Source organism: Lissotriton helveticus, chromosome 9 (assembly GCF_964261635.1).
Source record: "Lissotriton helveticus chromosome 9, aLisHel1.1, whole genome shotgun sequence".
Taxonomy (NCBI): domain Eukaryota; kingdom Metazoa; phylum Chordata; class Amphibia; order Caudata; family Salamandridae; genus Lissotriton; species Lissotriton helveticus.
Window position 1 is genome coordinate 229820444 of NC_136070.1, and position 19462 is coordinate 229839905.

Genomic DNA, 19462 nt, shown 5'->3' on the forward strand with positions numbered 1-19462 from the left:
GATTACGGCAATTTTGGCTCATGTCCCGGTTTTTAGAGAAGGTCGAATGTAACTAGTGAGGGGCACTTATTGGATGTTCTAAAGCTATGCTAGTTAGCAGCTGTTATAAGTAAGCAATTTAATTAATAGGTATGATGTTGGTTGTAGAAATTTAATTTTATTTATTTTCTTAATGCATCTTCTGTGATCCTATGTGGATGAGAGATGTCATTCTGCGCTATTCCGTAGATGAAAATGTGTAGTCCTTCTTCTGTTTTTTCAAAATGTCACGGTTTTTGGTTCTCTAGACCTGTCACCCTAAATATAATGAAAAGTATGATATGATTCCAAGCACATTAAGATGAGTGAGCAGACAGATAGCAGTGCACGTAAAGGTTCCAGGCCCTTGAAAAGCAACAAAAAAGAGTTACAAATATAAAAGAAAAGGAAACATTGTCCCACCAACTCTGGCAATGAAGTGCTCTACTTTAGGTGGGTATGAAAACATTACACATCAGCAACAGGCTACCACTCACAACAAGCAGTGCAAAGACAATAGGCTGGCATTGGCACCAGCCTTTTGACTTTGGCATTACTTGTTTTGTTCTGTCATGGTATTTGCAAAATGTTATTGTTGGGGAAGTTTCCAGGGCACTGAAGGGAACTACTTTGAGTATGGATGTGCTACTTGTGAAATGAAAGCATGCTGCTACTCATAGTAAAGAAAGCCAATGGCTGAAGTAGGCTGACCCATTGCCCCATGATGTCCACTGGATTGGGTGGAAGAACATGTGAATGTTGCTCTAGCAAATTGATGGATACAATCTGGCTGAACGGCCCTATCACTAACTATGCTATAAGGAACACCAGACCTAAGAAACACCATCAGCCCTGTCTTCCTCTGACCCCATATACTCCATGTGCCAGAGCATGCTAAACTCTGTTTAACGTACAATTACCAGAAATATTATGCACAAATTAAACGTAGAAACTTATTAAAGGAACTTTTGATATGTCAGTGAATCGCACCAAATTGATGGATTGGAATTTTTTGTGATGTTCCTGCTAGAAGTGATTTTTTATTCAGCTTTCTACATACAGTGCACTGCTAGGGTTGCCACCCAGCACAACCGGTGTTTTAATGCCCCAGTCAGTACACCTAAAGCTGGTATTTTTACCCTTATCAGTGCACACATAGACCTAGAGGTGGGCAAGCCACCAAAAGCTTGAAGATGGCTCAGCTCAAGGTCCTCTTGGACCCTCAAGCCCAAAGCGAGCCGGGCTTTTATGTGGCTTCTGTTTGCCACCTAACATAAGCCAAGAACTGTAGACAAAGCAGTGACCTTTGATTAGAAATGGTCAAGATACTCATTTATTGGGTGAATGGTACAATGTGAAACGAGAAAACCTGGGCTCAATCACATCAGTCAATCACGCTGCCTTGATTCATAAAACAGTGTGCTCCTTGACAAATATTTTATAGATATCCTTCTTATTTATTTTTTTGATTACCACATATAAATATGAGGGTTTAGGATGTGTGTTGTACGAAATCGTCTTGTGTTTGATTTATAAGTGTATTATGTTGCTCCTTCTAATAATCTAGGACACACATTATAAAGTACACATGTACACAGGTAACTTGACCCTTAGTGCACCAATGGCATTGTTGTCAGGGCAGGGGAAGGAGACAGGAATGTTTAAAAAGCATCAGTTGTAATAAATGCCTTTCAATGCAGTGATATATTCAGATGTACCAAGCTGAAACTCTTACATATGTTAAAGAAATACACTTTTTTTTAATTTTGAAGAAGCATTTTCACATTTTTAAAGATGTTTGCAGTATGATTTTCCTGCCAGATATTTTCTGGTCCCTTATGGTTCATTTCTTGGCTCACCTCCACTTAAAACAGTAAAATATAAGACTAAAGCACTTTAAAATGTTCTCTGGGACTGCCTTAAATGTCATGACTGATAATTAAAGTGAACATAGACAGAAAGGCCCTGTTAAAAATAAATACAGACGTTTTTATACGGCATTTCCTTTCAGATTAAAACTGTCAAATACTTTAAAGCATTTTGATTATTAACAAGATAATGTAAGGCAAGCTTTGATTCCAAATCACCCTGCACTAAAAGCATGATGACTTATCATTAATTACCTTGCTGTCTAGGGAAAACTACAGCGGGATCTTGAAGTAACATAAATAATGTTTTCTTAAAATGCTGGTTCTAATGGAACCACCGGAGGATAAGGCATTGCAACTGTGCAACACTCCGTTTCACTGTCAGCTTTACCCAGTATTCACCTTTGATGAAACACACACGTAATGTCAGCGAGTGCACTGCACTGGTGGCCAGATCCACACAGAGACGGCAGGGCAACTACAGCGACACCTAGCAGCTCCAATGTAAACTGCAGGCAATCCTTTTACGTAATACATATCTTAATTGACAGTCGCAAGAAAGACGCTCTTGGCAAGCTAAACAATCAGCAGCGGTGGCCCAATAGCATTCTTTAAGGAGCCGCTGTGCTCTCCCAAAAGGCGGTTAATTTTCTCTGGCATATGTGTACGTTGTGCACAGGCATAACGCCATCACTCACAGTGAAGACATCCGATGGCTGGGGTGGGCTGGCTCATTGCCCTGTGCTGTGTGCTCAACTGGGTGGAAACAGAATGCGAATGACAGATGAACAGACCAATGGATGAAGAGTCTTGACTGAAAGCCCCCTCTATTTATTTAGGTATATGTATGTATTTGTTGTAAGATTTTTTGGGGACAATCAAAAGGCGGTGACTGACACTGGACTTAAAAAGGGGAGCCAGGTGCTGAAGTGGGCTGACCCACTTCCTTATGCTGTGTACTGTGGTGGGTAGAGTTATTTGACATCTTAAAAGACCAATGAATGAAGCCACAGACCCACCAAAGGTCCGTCCCTATATGTATCTATAATACATATTCATGAAGAAACAGTCTGTCTAAAGCTGTCTCAAAAGCCTGACCTAAAAGCCAAGGTTAAAAGAGCATTTAAAGATCAGCGAGATAAGACCTATGAAGTTTCTCTCTAGTCTGGTACACAAAATATGGGCAACAGTATAGAATATGCTATTTCTCAATTGAAATACGTACGGGAGATACGTATGGTAGCATTGGCGTCCAAGTCCCTCCATTCACAAATTAAATAATACATTATCATATCAACTGTAAAGGCGCCTCTGGGATATGCGCAGAAAAGGTTCCTTGAAGCCCTAAGCCATTGTCGATAGGTGCTGTGCCTGAAACAAAGTAGGAAACTGAAGCCTGCTGTCAAATATTATGAGAGCTGGTCGATTTGTTAGTTCTTGTAGTGAAGATAAACACACCATAAGGCACAAAGTGTGTGCAATTCCAAGCTTTATTTAGAGTGACCTTGTGTAGCTGCTGCCACATCCACTCCAGCCTGCAACTGCCCCTCAGATTGAATTCATACCCAGACCAATTCTACAATGATCGGCTCATTTGTCCCTTCCAACTAATTCATAATAAGGCGGGACAGATTGGAAACCTGGAGGTGGTGTTGCTGTCATACACAAAACACACTGCAACTCAAGTGTTTCAGTGTCGAAAAATACCCCTCCTTTACATGTCTTGCGGTGTAACTCCCCATGACAAACAGGAAGATAGCCAAAGTCAACTTATTATACCACCGTCCGGGAGAAAACCAATGCTTCACCGAGCATAGAATAAATCTTATCACCCTGTAAGGGAAACAGCCATTACAACGCAACCCTCACAACGCACTACCATTACAACAAATCTTTTACAACGCAGGATCCATTACAACGCATGCCATTACAACGCAGATGCTATTACAACGCATGCCATTACAACGTAAGTATGGGTAAGTATTTAATTTAATTTGAACCCCTACACTATCCAACACTTATCCTACTATTACACCCCCTGGAGTTAGAATAGTAATTTTAACCCCTACACTATCCAACACTTACCCTACTATTACACCCCTCTGGAGTTAGAATAGGAATGTTAACCCCTACTCTATCCAACATTTACACTACTATTACATTCCCATTAATTAAAATTTAAAAAAATACTTACCCATACTTACGTTGTAATGGCATGCGTTGTAATAGCATCTGTGTTGTAATAGCATGCGTTGTAATGGATCCTGCATTGTAAAAGTTTTGTTGTAACGGTATGAGTTGTGAATGTATGCGTTGTAACGTCATGCATTCCCCTGTAATCACTACCACCCTCCAACATCTTTCTAGCAGATTTCGACCTACACTGGAATGACACTAGCAATGCCCCAGCTGCTCATCTCAAGGTGTTGTGTTTCTGAGCAGTGATGATCTGGCCCAGTTAGGCACTGATCCAACTCACAACCAGGGAACCACTGTGGACCTTCTCATAGGCAAGGAAGAACTAATCACCATGGACTCCATAACACTACTCCACTGGTCTGCCCACAGCAAGGTATTTTCTAACATCACTTAAGAAAATCTAAAAGTCTAAGGTAAAGCATACAAGTTGAAATGCAGGAATAGAGACACTAATCAAATCAACTTATCAGAACTTTTAGCAAAGATCAACCACCAAACTCGCTACACAATGTTAATGACTTAACCGCACACTACTACTCAACCATATGAGATATGTTCCAGGAATTAGCATCTTTGAAACTCAAGAGGCAAACTCCCCTCCTCCTTGTACAACAAGGACCTAAATTAAGACTGAGAGGGGATAGTTTGAATGGCAGAAGGAAATTGGGGACAAGAGCCCACAGCTCTACATTTGGTACTACTACAATCAGAAATAAACTGATGCAAGAAACATATCTTGAAGCAAAAGCTACCTCGATCAGTTAGATGAAGCAAAAAAACGACTTAACCAACTCTTCAATATAATCAAGCAACAGATTTCCCCAGAACTGAATTGGACTAGGACTATTTAACAGAAAGATGTTAGTCATTCTGTAACTTTTTCACAGACAAGATCAGGCACACAGAACTATCCCTGTTGACGGTCCCTTTTGGTAACCCCCGTACATACCCACACCCCAGAGCGCTGTACGTGACAGTAGTACCACCAGATTACTTGACACTGCAGACTTCACTGAACGCCAAAAACAATGTCTCCTGGATCAATTTCAGGATCCTAATCATATAGTGATTGGATGAAAAGACTTAACCTCTCACACAACCTGGAGGGAAAACTCATTACAACTGTACACAACACAAACCCTGCCACACACATCACAGAACCCATACCAGGTGCCTTAATCAAGATTTCTAGACATCTCATCACCCTGTATGGACCACAATAATCAGCACCTCTTTTTCACAAGGGGCAGTCCCAACTGGTTACGTGGATGTTCCCCAACACACAACATCCATGGATTTTTTCTATGTGTGCTGCATTCTGTAGCATTCATAGAAAGAGGAAAACACTCGGGGGATCCTTCTTAGAAACGCAAGGGTGCCTGCGTTGACGCTAAACAGCCAAAAGTGCGTCAGCACAGAGGAAAAGGCAGGAATGCATCGTATTGCCTTAACTATGGTGCATTCCTGCACTTTGCCTGTCACTTGGCTTGGCCATAAATATGGCCCTATTTTTTTCAACAAGTCGGAGCTCAGGCTAAAGAAAGAGATATATACTTAGCAAATTTGAGCCTCAACTTCTGCTTCACTTAGACTCGGCCTGAGGTGCCCTGTTATATCACCTTTGCATCTGGTCCATGTACTAGACCACTCACCAAAAACGTGACTTGGTATGTGCAGCCATCTCATCCTTTCATCCTTGATTAATGATAATGAAGGAATACTGCCCTTTAGAAACTGCATCACAGCCAGTGGAGAACAGTAGGAGAGTTCTCTGCACAGATCTGTCATTTGACCTCTTATTTCCTTCTGTATTCACTTATTTAGTGGTTTATTGAAGCACTCCTTAACTGTGAGGCATTAGTGTGCTTTACTGATACTTCAAACATTTGCAGGAAAACAAATAATAGTAATAAAAAAAGATTCGGCGCAATAGTGGTATGGTTGGATGTTGAGTCTGGTCTAGTTTGTACTGGTGGTGTGGCAGGAGTAATAGTGAGCTCCATGTTTTTTAGCAGATAGGAACGGTATAAATAGATTTTAAATTAGTTTGAATTGAGTGTGTCAGCAATAGTTTTAAAAGGAGTGTTTTTGTTAATTTCCTGCCCGTCACGACAGCTGGTGCCATTTGACCATCAGCTGGAAGAGACTTGCAGAATGATGTTACTATGGGAAACGTCCAGAACAATGAGGCCAGATTCACGAGTTTCGGAAGCCCGCAAGCCGAACAACGACTTGCCTGAACAACGCCTTTGCCTTAACCATGCATGTGTGTGGTTAAGGCAAAGTCGGTCTAGTGTTCACGATGGGCGGGGAGAGAGGAGAATCGGAAAGCAAACAGGACAGGTAAGAGGGGGCCAGGGTGGTTTTCAGGGGTTGGGGGGTTTGGGTACTTTTTAGGGGGTGGGGGTTCGGGGTTGTTTTTATGGGGTGGGGGGTTTGGGGTCGTTTTTAGTGGGTGAGGGTTTGGGGTAGTTTTTAGGGGGTGGGGGATTCAGGGTAGTTTTTAGGGGGTGAGAGGGGATCGGGGTAGTTTTTAGGGGACGGCGGGTTCAACGCAATTTTTAGGAGGTTGGGGGGTGTATTTAGGGCTCAGGGGGAGAGGGAGTGGGAACCTTAGCCACGGATAGCCATTTGCCATGCATGCGTTTACAAGGAATGTGTGGTAAAGCAATTCGTGGTTAAGACGCAGTCATTGTAGAGACCACGTTGTAAAGGTAGGCGGGGTAGAGGAATTCGTTGTTCCAACATACAACCTGTTACTACACCAGAAAAGGTTGAGGTTTGCACTTTAGAGGTTGCACATTAGGTGTTTTAAGGACTAGAGAAAATCTGCTCAACAGATCTATTTGGCCTACTGATATGCAGTTTACTAAGGCATGAAAGGATGATTTAGATATAAAGCTTTTTAGGAGTGATAATACTGAATTTGTCTGTGGAGGACAGTAGCTGAGTGGTTGAGTGAGATGGGGGCCAGGGATTATTGAGGTCTACCTTCTAGCGATATCAAGCGATAACAAACAAAGTATTTGCTGCAATTTTAGATGTACTGTGGGTAGCTGCTTTTTGAGGTGGAGTTTCAGAAAGTTCACTGATTTATTTATAGAAGTTAGGGAAGGATCAACAGAAAATCCCAGAAATTTCACCAAGGAGACCAGTGATGGGTCAAAGTCATTTACCTTGAGTCGGTCAATCAGGCTTTCATCATATGACTTTCTGTGTGCGAAAAGTGTAAAATATTTTTCTTGGGGAGGTTTACCAGCAGACACGTTGGGATTTCCAAAGTTTGTCATTGATGAGAGTATGATAGAGACTGATGAAGTCCTGTACAGAAGAGGTTTTATGTAAAGTTGTTTATAATCGACATGCTAGTAAATAGGCACATCCAGTGTCAAACACCATGCTCGTCATTTCAAGATCTACATTGAAGTGGGTTGGCCATGGTACGGAGCCCTGAGGGACCCATCAGGACACTGGAGCCTATGTCCATGAAGTGTTCTTCTATTTCATGATCTCATAGTGATTGGATAAAAATAGCGTAACCTCTCTCACAACCTGGATGAAAAAGCTCTTCCATTGTTTGAGGGTGCTCATTTTTCCATCATGCTTAAATGTAGATAGGGTTATAACAATAAGGAAGCAGGTGTCTCTGTCGTACAATATGAAGTGTACATTGTTAAAGATATTTAGGGTTGAGTTTTGATTGAAATCGACTAGTAAGCTTTTTTATATTGGCTATCAATTGTTTCAAGACTCATCTGCCTCTGGTTTTGTCAAATCAAGATAGACTAGCAATGGTCATAAAGTTATAGTGGTGGCGTCCAGGCTGTATTTCTTCGAGGTTGGTATGAATTGTCCATTTGTTCAAGTCAAGAAAGGAGCCCTTTGAGAGAGCAGTTTATTAGCGTGTATCAATTTCTTGGTAATGCAGGGTGGGGTTTAGATCTTTTATGAGTTTGCCCAATTCATCTGTTGTGGTGGTGCAGAAGATATCCCATGTATTGTTAGCGTTTGTTGCCATCACTGTGTTTTGTTTGGCAAGAAATTGTCTTAATAACATTTATTTTGTTTGTTAATTATTCAAGGAGCTCAAAACATTTTAGACTGTGTTTAATTAGATTAACTAAATTAAGGGTTTGGTTGGTGGACTTAATTAATTGAACCAGCATGTGTTTTGATTTTGCTGTTGCTATATCAAGTTTGTGGAATTGTTTTAGAGCTGTTATCTGGTGTGTGGTATCAGAGATTTCAAATTTCTGGCTAGTGCTTATAAAGAGTGCTGTTAGCCCATGTTTGGCTAGTTTTTATGTTTAATTTTCAGCTGCAAGGGGTAGGGCAGTCTATATTGTTAGAGAATGTGGTGACATAATCATGTAAGTGGCAAGACTCTGTTATGGTGTCTGGAAGAGGTGAACATTACATAGCTGGTCCACGAGAGAGAATCCCAGAATACAAAATGTATTCTTGTAAAGGTTATCGTTTTCTCAAGGAGGAAAATAGGGTAAGGGAAAAAAACTCAGCACAGATGATCTATTCTTTGGACATGCACTGACTCGCCAAGGGTTAGCACAGGTACAATGAAAAAATAGGATACACAAGCTACAGCTAGACTGAGAACTCATAAGCCTGACATAAGAAAATATTCAACAATTACCATAAGTGAGCAGAGATCGCTCATCAAGTGAGTAAATATTGGCAGTATGGCTTTCATTAGAATGTAGCATTTGTCTTACCACAATGTTCAAACAGGTGCACCATGACTGTGCCAAAGATGTACCTGGATACATTTCTCAGATCTGTGAAGCCCAGCAGATTTCATGGCTTCAGGGGTACATATCTTGGATTCATCCATAAGATTCTCAGAAGGAAAGGAAAAAGGGCCCTTATGAATAGATACAAAACCGGAAAGGGATTAAAACAAGAAAGATGCAAGGACACAATGGCAGCAGAAACTCCAAAACTGAAGACACGTAAGGCATCAGTTACATCTTGCTACTATTACTTATCTTGGCCCAGAAGGATGTATGCCCATTGTTGAGACGTCTGTGATTGCCTCTCTTCCCATTATGACCCCCAGATGCCCCTCCTTCTCAGTCCCAAATTCCAACTACCCATCCTCCAAAATCTCCTCTAATACTTTCTGCATCTGTTCTTAAAGGTACAAGACCCTTCTTTGTGTACCTCCACAATTTACCTGTTCTTCCTTTTGTATTCTTTATGCCTTAACAGTATGGTGTGGTTCATGTCAGCTAAAAGATCTACTTGGCTTAGTTTTTTGGAGAAGGTGAGTTCTGAGTGCCTAAGATGTGAAGCATTTCAGAGGGCAAGACCAAGACTTCCACTTTATGGTGTGTTTGGAGATCATGAGATTGAGGTTTCTAAATGACCTGGACAAATAATTTTATCAGACCAGGCAAGGTTAATGGGCTGAGACAGGCTCTAGGTCAACTGTGATGAGGTCTTGGAATATTCACCAAGAATTTGTGTCGGAGCAATTGTTATCAGTGCATTCTGTTTCCAGGTCTGGCCTTTAAGCTCATAAACCACATTCCAAGGCTTTGTTGACTGATGACTGCTTGATTGAGGCAGCCTGTCTGAAGAAACATCTTCATCTCCATCATGAGAAGGCTGATGCGACAGAGATTGTAAAGTACTATTGTAAGAAATAGCCATCTTTTCTTCAGATGTCCCTCTAAATTTGCCTTCTCTGTTTTGCTGCCATTAGAACTCTGTGCACTTTAGCCCTACTAAGCAGGAGGAAAGCGCCTGTGATCCCCCTTTAAACATGTTGAAATTGGCTTAAACCTGACTGGAAAGATTAGCTTTCCTGTTAGGCCACAGAATATGGTGGAGAAATACACCACTGACATGGAAAGTTAACTGCCACCTGTGGACTCCAACACCTATTGTATCATTGTTAGACATTGGGTTACTGGTTAAAGGGTGAACCCCTATTCAAGCAGCAACCACAATTCTTACTAGAGTGAAGTCACAAGCAACCTCCAAATTAACCTGTGCTTAACTCTCTGGTAGCTTGGCATGACAGCAGCCAGGCTTAACTTAGAGGCAATGTGTTAAATATGTATCCACCACTTCTAACAGTAATAAAGTGAAACACAACATTAGAAAAACCACAAACCAATTTACAACAATAGAGTTAAATGTAATAAATGATTTAAGACCAGAATGACAAAAATCCAATCAGTAGAACAGGAGATATGCAATTTGAAACATTTAGGTGAAAATAGCACCAAAAAGCACGAAGTGCCAACTGTGGTTATCTGGTCATGCTGGACTGGGATAAATTCACAAGTTTATGCCAACCGCGATGTAGAGTGGGCCGGCCACAGGAACCCAGTTAAACCTGCTGTACAAAAGTTCCTTAAATCCTGGTTTCAGAGTGATGGGGAGTCCTGCATTGAGGATGTATCATGCAACAGTGATTCCCAGGAGCTAAGAAGCTGTGATGCGAGGTCCTACATTGTCGTGGATGCTGTTGACGAGGAGCATGCAATGCGTAGTCCTGTGTCGAAGTGTGTCGTGCACTGGCTGGTTCCAAAGAAGCTACGAGGGTTCCGTTGTCGTCGAGGATGTCCTAGATTAGGGACTTTCGATACAAAGGCCTGTGTTGAGGATGCGTTGTGCAGCGGCCATTCCTGGCAAGCTGCAGGCTGCGATGGGATGTCCTGCACCAGGGACAGGTCATGCAGCAGTCTGGATGCAGAGTTTGAAGACACAATGTGTCACACAGCGGCTCTGATGCAGAGTTTTGGTAAGGCGATGCATCGAGCATCGGCTTCGATGCATCAATTCTGCAGGCCCCTCCTTCCAATCGTAAAGGACTGAGGTGACACCCCTTGGGAGGGTAGGACTCACAGCTAGCACAGTCCAGGTTCTGGGATGAAGATGGAGGAAGTCTTTTCTGCCCCTGTGGCTTCTGATGAGGAGGCCAGCCAACTAGATCTTGGAGTTACTCTGGTGGTCCTGGGTTCAAGATGCTAGTCCAGTACTTCTCACTCAAGCAGGAGGACACCAGGGCAGCACAGCAGGGCAGCAGAATGACAGTCCTTTTGACAGCAGAGCAGCACAGCAGTCCTTCTTCGGAGTCTTCCACGGCTCCAGAAGTGTAGTGAAGAGTTGGGGTCTGAGGTCCAATATTTATACCTGTTACTCACTTTGAAGTAGGAGAAGCTTCTAGAGAAGTCTACGCCCCAGAGGTACTTGAATGTTTCTGCCTCCCAGATTGTCTGGGGTCACCACAGACTAGTGTCAAACCCCTTTGTGAGACTGCTCGGGCCTTTGTGATGGGTAAGTGTGGTGCGTGACAGGTACGCCCCCTCGTTAATTCAGACTGGGCCATCTGCCAACACCTAGCTTCTCTTCTGCTCACTATCTGGGACCAACTGCGAACTACAGCTAGTCATGTGACCCAGTATACGGGCAGGAGACACAAAATGACTGGGAAAAGAAAAGGTAAACTTTCTAAAAAAAAGTCACATTCTCAGAATGGTGACTAAAAAGCTGACTTTAAGAGGGCTTCAAATCACAATTCTTTAGACGTCAAACTTGATCTGTCGACCTGCTCCCAATTGATCACTTATTGAATGTAATAATGTAACCCACCATTATTCTGTGGGAGAGGTAGGCCTCACAATAGTGAAAAATGAATTTTGGAGTATTTCACTACAAGGACATGTAAAGCTTAAAAGTACATGCCCAACTTTTTATATACATTGCACCCTGCCCTCTGGGCTGTACAGGGCTTACCCTAGGAGTGGGTCAAATGTATTTAAAAGGAAGGTGTGGGCATCGCCAAAATATTTATTTTGCCAAGTTGAAATGGAAGTTTAAAACTACACATACAGACTGCAATGGCAGACCTGCAGGGCTGCTCGTAAGTGGGTGGCACAACAAGTGCAGCATGCCCATACATGTAGCACTACTTTACTGATGACTTACAAGTAAATTAAATATGCACATTAGGTGTAAGCCAAGTCTACCTTGTTTAAAGGAGAGGGCACAAGCAAGTTAGACTGCTTAGCAGTTGAAAAGTGCACACACTTCTACGGCTAGCAAAAATGAGATCAGCAAAAATTGGAGGGGTGAAGGCAAAAGGATTGGGGGAAGACCACCCTAAAGCTGACAGGTCTAAAAACCATTGACTACAGTGGCAGTGAAAAAATGGCTTCAGGCATATACTGTGTAGCCTGATAGCAGCAGCTTGAACCCGCTGAATATTTCTGTCAAAATTGGTGGCTAGGAAAACCTTATTTTAAATATTAAATAAGTCACCACTAAGCTCACCTTGCTGCCCTCAAAGAAGGGTGCATAATATTTAAGAGTGGATTATGTTTGACTTTAGAAAAGGCATGCTCCTCGGTCACTATGTCCAAAATGACATTGTTAGTGGTCAAGCTATATCTGGCACATCATAAATATAAAAGTATAGATTCTAAACTTTCATCTGTAACTTTTATCCTGCACAAGCTACAGACTCAATTTACAGATTTATTTTTATATTTAATAAAAATGTAATCTATTGGTGAAGTCAGATTTTTATTAAAATGTATGTGAAATGTAACTTTTACCCTTACATTACCTGGAGATGCTGGGGCTAATTTCTGTTAGCTCTTCAAAATATTTATTGGTTATTAAATATTTTATAATTATGTAAAACATATGTACTATATTAAATATTGTTTTAACTTTAATTCATATTGTTAACTTTGGTAAATCATTTAATTGAATTTTACATTGTTTTCTATGGGCATTTAATTTCTATGTTCTATGTATTACTGAATATGGTATTTTCTGTGTACTCCTTTTGCATTATTTATGGTTGGGAATGTTGGGATTGTTATGTTCCTCTACTTAGTATTATACTGTGCTAGAATGTATGGGAGCAGTGGTTTAGAACATCAGCTTCAGTTGGTGCTGATCCACTGGGCCCGTTTGATCTGCTTACTTGTTACTGGAATAAAGCTTCCTGAACTATCCTTTCTGTGGTGGAATACATCTTTACAATTGGCAACTGTCTCATGGGATTTCGACATGTGTCGCCTGGAAAGCGCTGTGATGTTCAAGCTTTCCTCTCCTGCTTTTTCAAGGAACTCCACATTTCATTCGTATTTTTAAACGGGCCCATGGATCGTTTTTATCTCACCCTTACTAGCCTCCTTGCTGCCAGCCTTGTTTCCTTCTTGGGTCATGGACTAGTGCCTGCGCACATTTTTTTTTTCTTTTTCCTCTTCTTTCTCATTTTCGTGACTGTTATTTTTATTCTGACCCCGCGAGCGTCTCTATACGCGCTGGCATTTATTTTTAAAATAATCCTTATACATGTCTACTAGACTTCTTGCTGCCTGCATTTTATGCCTGTTTGTGCTCTGCGCAGTTTCAATTTTTGGGACATTTACTCTCATTCAAGTCCCGTGAGCGTCTTAACATACGCTGGCATTTATTTTTAAATATTTCTGCTGTGTGTTTGTTCTCGAGCGCTTTTACGAGCCCGGCAAGAACAGCTTTCTTCATGCGCCTGGGTTTCCCTGGAAACGTCGCATCATGCCGCAATTCCTGGTTGCCTGGAAACCTAATACAGGTTTTCATATCATTTCTACACACCCGGCCGCGGGATACCGCTCCGGCACCTACGGCTTCCTGTGCTCACCTTTATACTGCGGGCGAGTTTCCTCATTGTCACTGGCTTTTCTTTGCTTCTTGCAGCCTGCATTTCTTTGTATGATTCCAGTCTCCGTTAGCCATTACTGGAAGTCCGTTCTGCCTTGTCTTTGCCACCGTGACATCACTTCCTGTGAACAAGGAAGTGCAACTTTCAACATCTAGCACGCCAACCTACATACCTTGTGGATTCACTGATCTACGCACTTCCTGGTGTATGCTAGCAACGCTTCATTTGGATCACCAAGTTACTACGAGTTTGAAAAATTGTTCCTAGGTTTACACATGTAATTTTTACATATTTGAATGTAATTCGAATATTTATACATTTGTTTATATTCTTATACTGTAGTTTCTTAGTGTGTGGTTCCAGTACTTTATTTTTCTTATTTTTTTCTCTCTTTTACAGTTGTGTTATATTCTTTCTGCTTCTTGCTCCATTGTGTCACTCCTGTTCTTCTCTTCTCTTTTTATTCTCCACCTTTTTTCTTTTGCACACCATGCAAATAGTCACTCCTCTCAGCTACTTTTTACAGGATCCCGGGGAATCACCTTTAAAATGGCGCTTGTGGTTCCAATCATGTAATGTCTATTTGGGAGCTATTGATGGTACTAAGTTCAAGCCTGATAGGAAACACGGCCTCCTTTACTATTATTTAGGTGTTGAGGGACAAAATGTTTATGATCACTGTTAGACCTGTCTGGCCTTTTGCGTAGCCCTCCTATTAATTATTTATTTTGTCCCCTTTTTGCCCCTCATACCCTTTTTATCTTTTTGTGTCCACTAGATTTTTATGGAGTTGGCCTGGGGGATAGATGCTCTTTGGCTCTCATAGTTTTTCACCTCAGGCCTAGGTGCTTTTTCTGACTGGGATTCACCCAGATCAACAAAATGGTGGATATTAACTGCCACAACTGTCAACTCTGGAACTGGGCCCATAGGATAGAATAGGCAGCTTCCAGAACCTTCTGGCTGGTTCTGGACTTTAGGAGCTAAGGGTATAAATAGGACACCTGTAGGGCGACCATTTTGTCATTCAGAGAGAGTCAGCTGGAGTACAGGCTGTAGCATAAGGCGGGGGTAGGATATCCAGAGGGTTGACTTCCTTACTGCTTCACCACCCTTCTACCCTTGTAGCTTCTGACCTGGCCCTGCCTCTGTGGGATCCTGATGACCCTGGACACCTGACCCAACCAAAACCTAGCATAAGGATAGGAGTGGTCGAGGGAGACTGATCCGGAAGATAGATCTGTCCGTTGTCCAGTGAGGGAGTCTTGATAGAGACTTTGAGAGTAATTATTTGGAAAGAAGAAAGGACCGAAGCTGAGAAGCCTAGTTCTTTACCCTTTCCTTGGGTACACTGCTTCAAACCAAGGCCCTACTTGTGCCACCAGCATACTAATAACCCCCCCCTTCCGTACCTGCGGTAGAGACTGCCAAGCTGAGAGTAGCGGTTCACCCAGGAGTGGAGGCTGGGGCGGTACCAGCGGGTAGTGTGGCCGTGAGGTGGGGAGTGGCCATCAAGCTGCCTGGGCCGGTGAAAGAAGGGTAGAGACACTGAGTTAAAAGTGTGTCCCAAGCTGCGCAGGCTCGGCGGAGCGAACGCTCGTCCCAGAAGAGGGGCGGAGCGACGACAGGAAATCTGCCGGAACTGAACAGGCTCAGTCCTAGAGCCACTAGTCTTCGGCGCCTGGTGCCACTGATCCCTGGCGCTTGCCCGGAAGTGCCGCTTCCCTCAGTGAGGCGGAGGCAGCGCGCGGTGAGGAAGCGAGTGTGGCGCGAACGCCGAATCTCCTCATTCCATGAAGCCTTCCTACAGCGCCGGCTCGGTGCCCGAGTGGCTGGTTCTGTGGGCGAGGTTTGGCTGAGGACTGACAGGAACCTACAGGTACCGTTGGTACTCCACAGCGGTTCGAGACTTTGGCCCCAGTGGCCCAACACCTGAAGTAAGGAGTGAGCTGGGGGTTTCTAAGAGCGGGGATCTACCGAGCTGGGGTCTCAAAAAGGGTAGTCCCTTTCCTATTTCCTGACTGGAGGAGTGTATAATTAATTCGGGAAACCCTTGAGACTCTTGCAAGTGCCTTGATACTCTAAGCACATGAAGGTTTTGAACGACTGAGTTGGTGTTTACACCTTTCATTCTAGGGGTGGAGGAGGAAGACTTCGGGAGAGTCGCTCTGATCAATAACTGTTGATCCTTTGTGCAGCCGGAGCGTTATCTTTAAACCCTTCTCTAGGAATCCAGAGAATGCTTGAACTCTTATAGCAGACTAACTCTATTCCTTGAGAGCCCTTGCACTTGTCCTTATTTATATTGACCGAAAAGTAATTGATTGTATCTAACTTTGAGTAGGGTGTTGTTCCGATATTTGATGTGAAATGTGTCCGTTTGAACTAATGATCTAAAGCAAAAGCAGAGTATATTATTTTTATAAACCAGTCCATATTTTTCCACAAAAAGATTAGTGTAGTGTCATTTTTGAGTGTGACTGTATTGAGTTATTGCTGGGTGGTGTGCAACCTTTACACATGTGCCTCTATTAGTGACTGTCTTACCCTAGGCCAGGCTAGCCTAGGTGACCTGACAACTCTAGGTCCAACATATTGGTGTCCAGCGGTGGGATGAAAACTGTGGTTGCGACTACTCTGCAGTAACTAAGTATAATCCACTAACCTACACCTGGAGTTTTCTCCTGGCGGACTTCCTAATTTTTACTTTCGCTTTTTCCAAATTTATTCCTGGTAGTGGAGGTAGCTTCAGATTGCCCTTGCAACTCTATTCTTTTTGTGTGCTTGACCTTGAATTGCCTTTAGCAAAATGGAATTTGCACTGGAAGAACTGGACACTTATTCTGTGGCCCAGCTTAAGGACTATTGTCAACAAATGGGAGTGTTCTTTAAGCGTGGTGCCAAGAAGGGGGAACTCCAGACTAGTCTGCGAGCCTGGGTGGAAGCGCACACGGAGGGAACGGTAGAGGAGGAGGAGTCAGACAGAGGTACTGTCATTGATGGGTTTGCGGAATGTCTCCCGGGGGTGGGTGAAATGTCAATCAGCCCTAAGGTAACCTCACGGGAGGGCAGCAGTGTGTCATCGAGAGGGTTGTCAGAGACCGAGTTAGCCGACAGGAGAGAGGAAAGACAGTTAAGGTGGGAAATAGCAAAAATGGAGATGGAAGAAAGGAGGGAGGGGAGGAGGATGGAACACGAGTTCAAGCTACGAGAACTCGACCTCCAGGCCCTTAACATCACTCCAAATGGTGGCAGCGAAATCAAAGAATTAACCAGGGAATCCAGACCCTACCTACCTAAAGACATAGTTGCCAGCTACAGCCAAGGGGATGACATAGCCAAGTGGCTGGCTGCCTATGAGGTCTCCTTAAGAGCCCATGGGATCCAGGAGAAACACTGGGGGGGTGGATTATATAAGTATATGCCTCCCACTGGTCGGGACACATTATTGGCCCTAGAACAAGAGAAGCGGACCCACTACCCCACCATGAAGATGGCATTAATCAAAAAGTTTGGGCTAACCCCGGAGAAGTATCGCCAAAAGTTCAGGGGGAGCCACAAGTTAAGCACCCAGAACTGGGTGGATTTCCTGGACTTTGCTAGAAAGGCATTGGAGGGCTGGGTACAGGGCAGTGAGGTGAGGGACTATGAGGGTTTATATGACCTTTTTCTTAAAGAGCATCTACTCGAGAAATGTTTTCCCGAGCTGCGCCAGCACCTGGTGGACAGCAAGCTGACCAACCCCCGGAAGCTTGCAGAGGAGGCGGACATCTGGGCAAGTACCCGGGTGTCCTCAAAGGGGACTGGAGGGGATTCCCAAAAGGCCGGACAGGGCGCCGCTCAGAAGAAGGAGGGGGGAGATAAAAAGCGGGAGTTCTCTAAAGGTCCCCAAAATAGTTTCCAGGGAAAGGGAACAGGTTTCACCCCTAAGGCTAACCCGCTCAGAAACCCTCATCCTGGCCAGAGCCAGCAGCCAAGGGTTGTCCACTGCTTTGAGTGTGTTGGTGTTGGACATTATAAAGGAGATGTCAGATGCCCAAAGAGACCACCCCCTCCCACCGGAGGAAAAGCCCCGGGAGTAGCTAGTGTAGCGCTCGGGGAGGAGTTGCCCTTAGATAAGGGGGGTGAGTGGGCGGGTGTCACCTTAGTGTCCCTGGGAGAACGGGAGATGGTTCCTAAGATTCAGGTGCCCCCAAATACTACTAAGTATGGGCAATGGATCACCATCAATGGCCAGAGAGGGGAGGCTCTGAGAGATACAGGAGCCAGTATGACTATGGTGAGAAGTCAACTGGTGTCTCCAGAGCAGGTGATTCCCAATGTACTCCACCCCGCCGCGATGGCTGACGGCAGAATGGGCCACTACCCCGTGGCCGAGGTTCCCTTTGAGTGGGAAGGGGTTGCAGGTTCACTTCGAGTTGCCGTAAGCCCTGCCGTGCCAGTTGATTGTCTGTTGGGGAATGACATGGAGCACAATGCTTGGAGAGAGGTGGAATACCGGACGCATTCAGAGATGCTGGGTACACCTGACTGGGCCTGTGTAAGCACAAGGTCTGCGACTGCCCGGAGAGGGAGTTCGCCTGGGTTGGAGCCTGGAACAATAGCCCAAACCGCTGCCAAAAAGGGACAGACCCGAAGACAGGAGAAGCCTGCTTCGGCTTCCACACCCCATGTGACGGATCGGCCACCTGCGGTGGTGGACCAGGAGTCAGTGGAGGGGGGAGTAGTTTCTATGGAGGACCTGCCCATCCCTGCTGAGTGGCATGTGGAGGGAGGGCCTACCAGAGAAGAATTCTGTAAGGGCCAGAAGGAGTGCCCTAACCTTGAGGGACTGAGGTGACAGGCTGAAGCCCAGGCAGCAGGGGACGTTGCGGGACACTACCACATTTACTGGGAGGATGGACTCCTCTACAGTGATACCAAGGTACCCTTACCTGGTTCATCAAGGGCCTTGGTAGTCCCGCAACGGTACCGAGCCTTTCTGCTGGAATTGGCTCATGAAATTCCCTTGGCAGGACACTTAGGTCAGGACAAGACCTTTGCTCGGCTTGTCCCCCACTTTTACTGGCCTCAGATGAAAGTGGCGTCTAACACCTACTGTCGGACGTGTGTAACCTGCCAAGCCAGTGGGAAAACAGGGGTGAAGCTGAAAGCTCCCCGGAACCACTTCCTGTCGTTAGCACCCCCTTTGAAAGGGTGGGCATCGACATTGTAGGGCCATTGGATCCACCAACAACAGCTGGTCACAGGTTCATCCTGGTTCTGGTGGATCATGCCACACGGTACCCAGAGGCAATTCCTCTGAGGACTGTCACTGCACCTGTGGTGGCTAGGGCCCTGATGGGGATCTTTACCCGAGTGGGTTTCCCCAAGGAAGTTGTGTCCGACAGGGGGACCAACTTTATGTCAGCGTACATGCGGGCAATGTGGAAGGAGTGTGGAGTGACCTACCGGTTCACCACTCCCTATCACCCCCAGTCCAATGGACTGGAAGAAAGGTTCAACAAGACCTTGAAGGGCATGATCAGAAGTCTGCCTGAAAGCCTGCGGAGGAAATGGGACGTCCTCCTACCCTGTTTGCTATTCTCCTACAGGGAAGTGCCACAGAAGGGAGTGGGCTTCAGCCCCTTTGAGCTTCTGTATGGGCACCCTGTACGCGGTCCTCTCAGCCTGGTGAAGGATGGATGGGAAA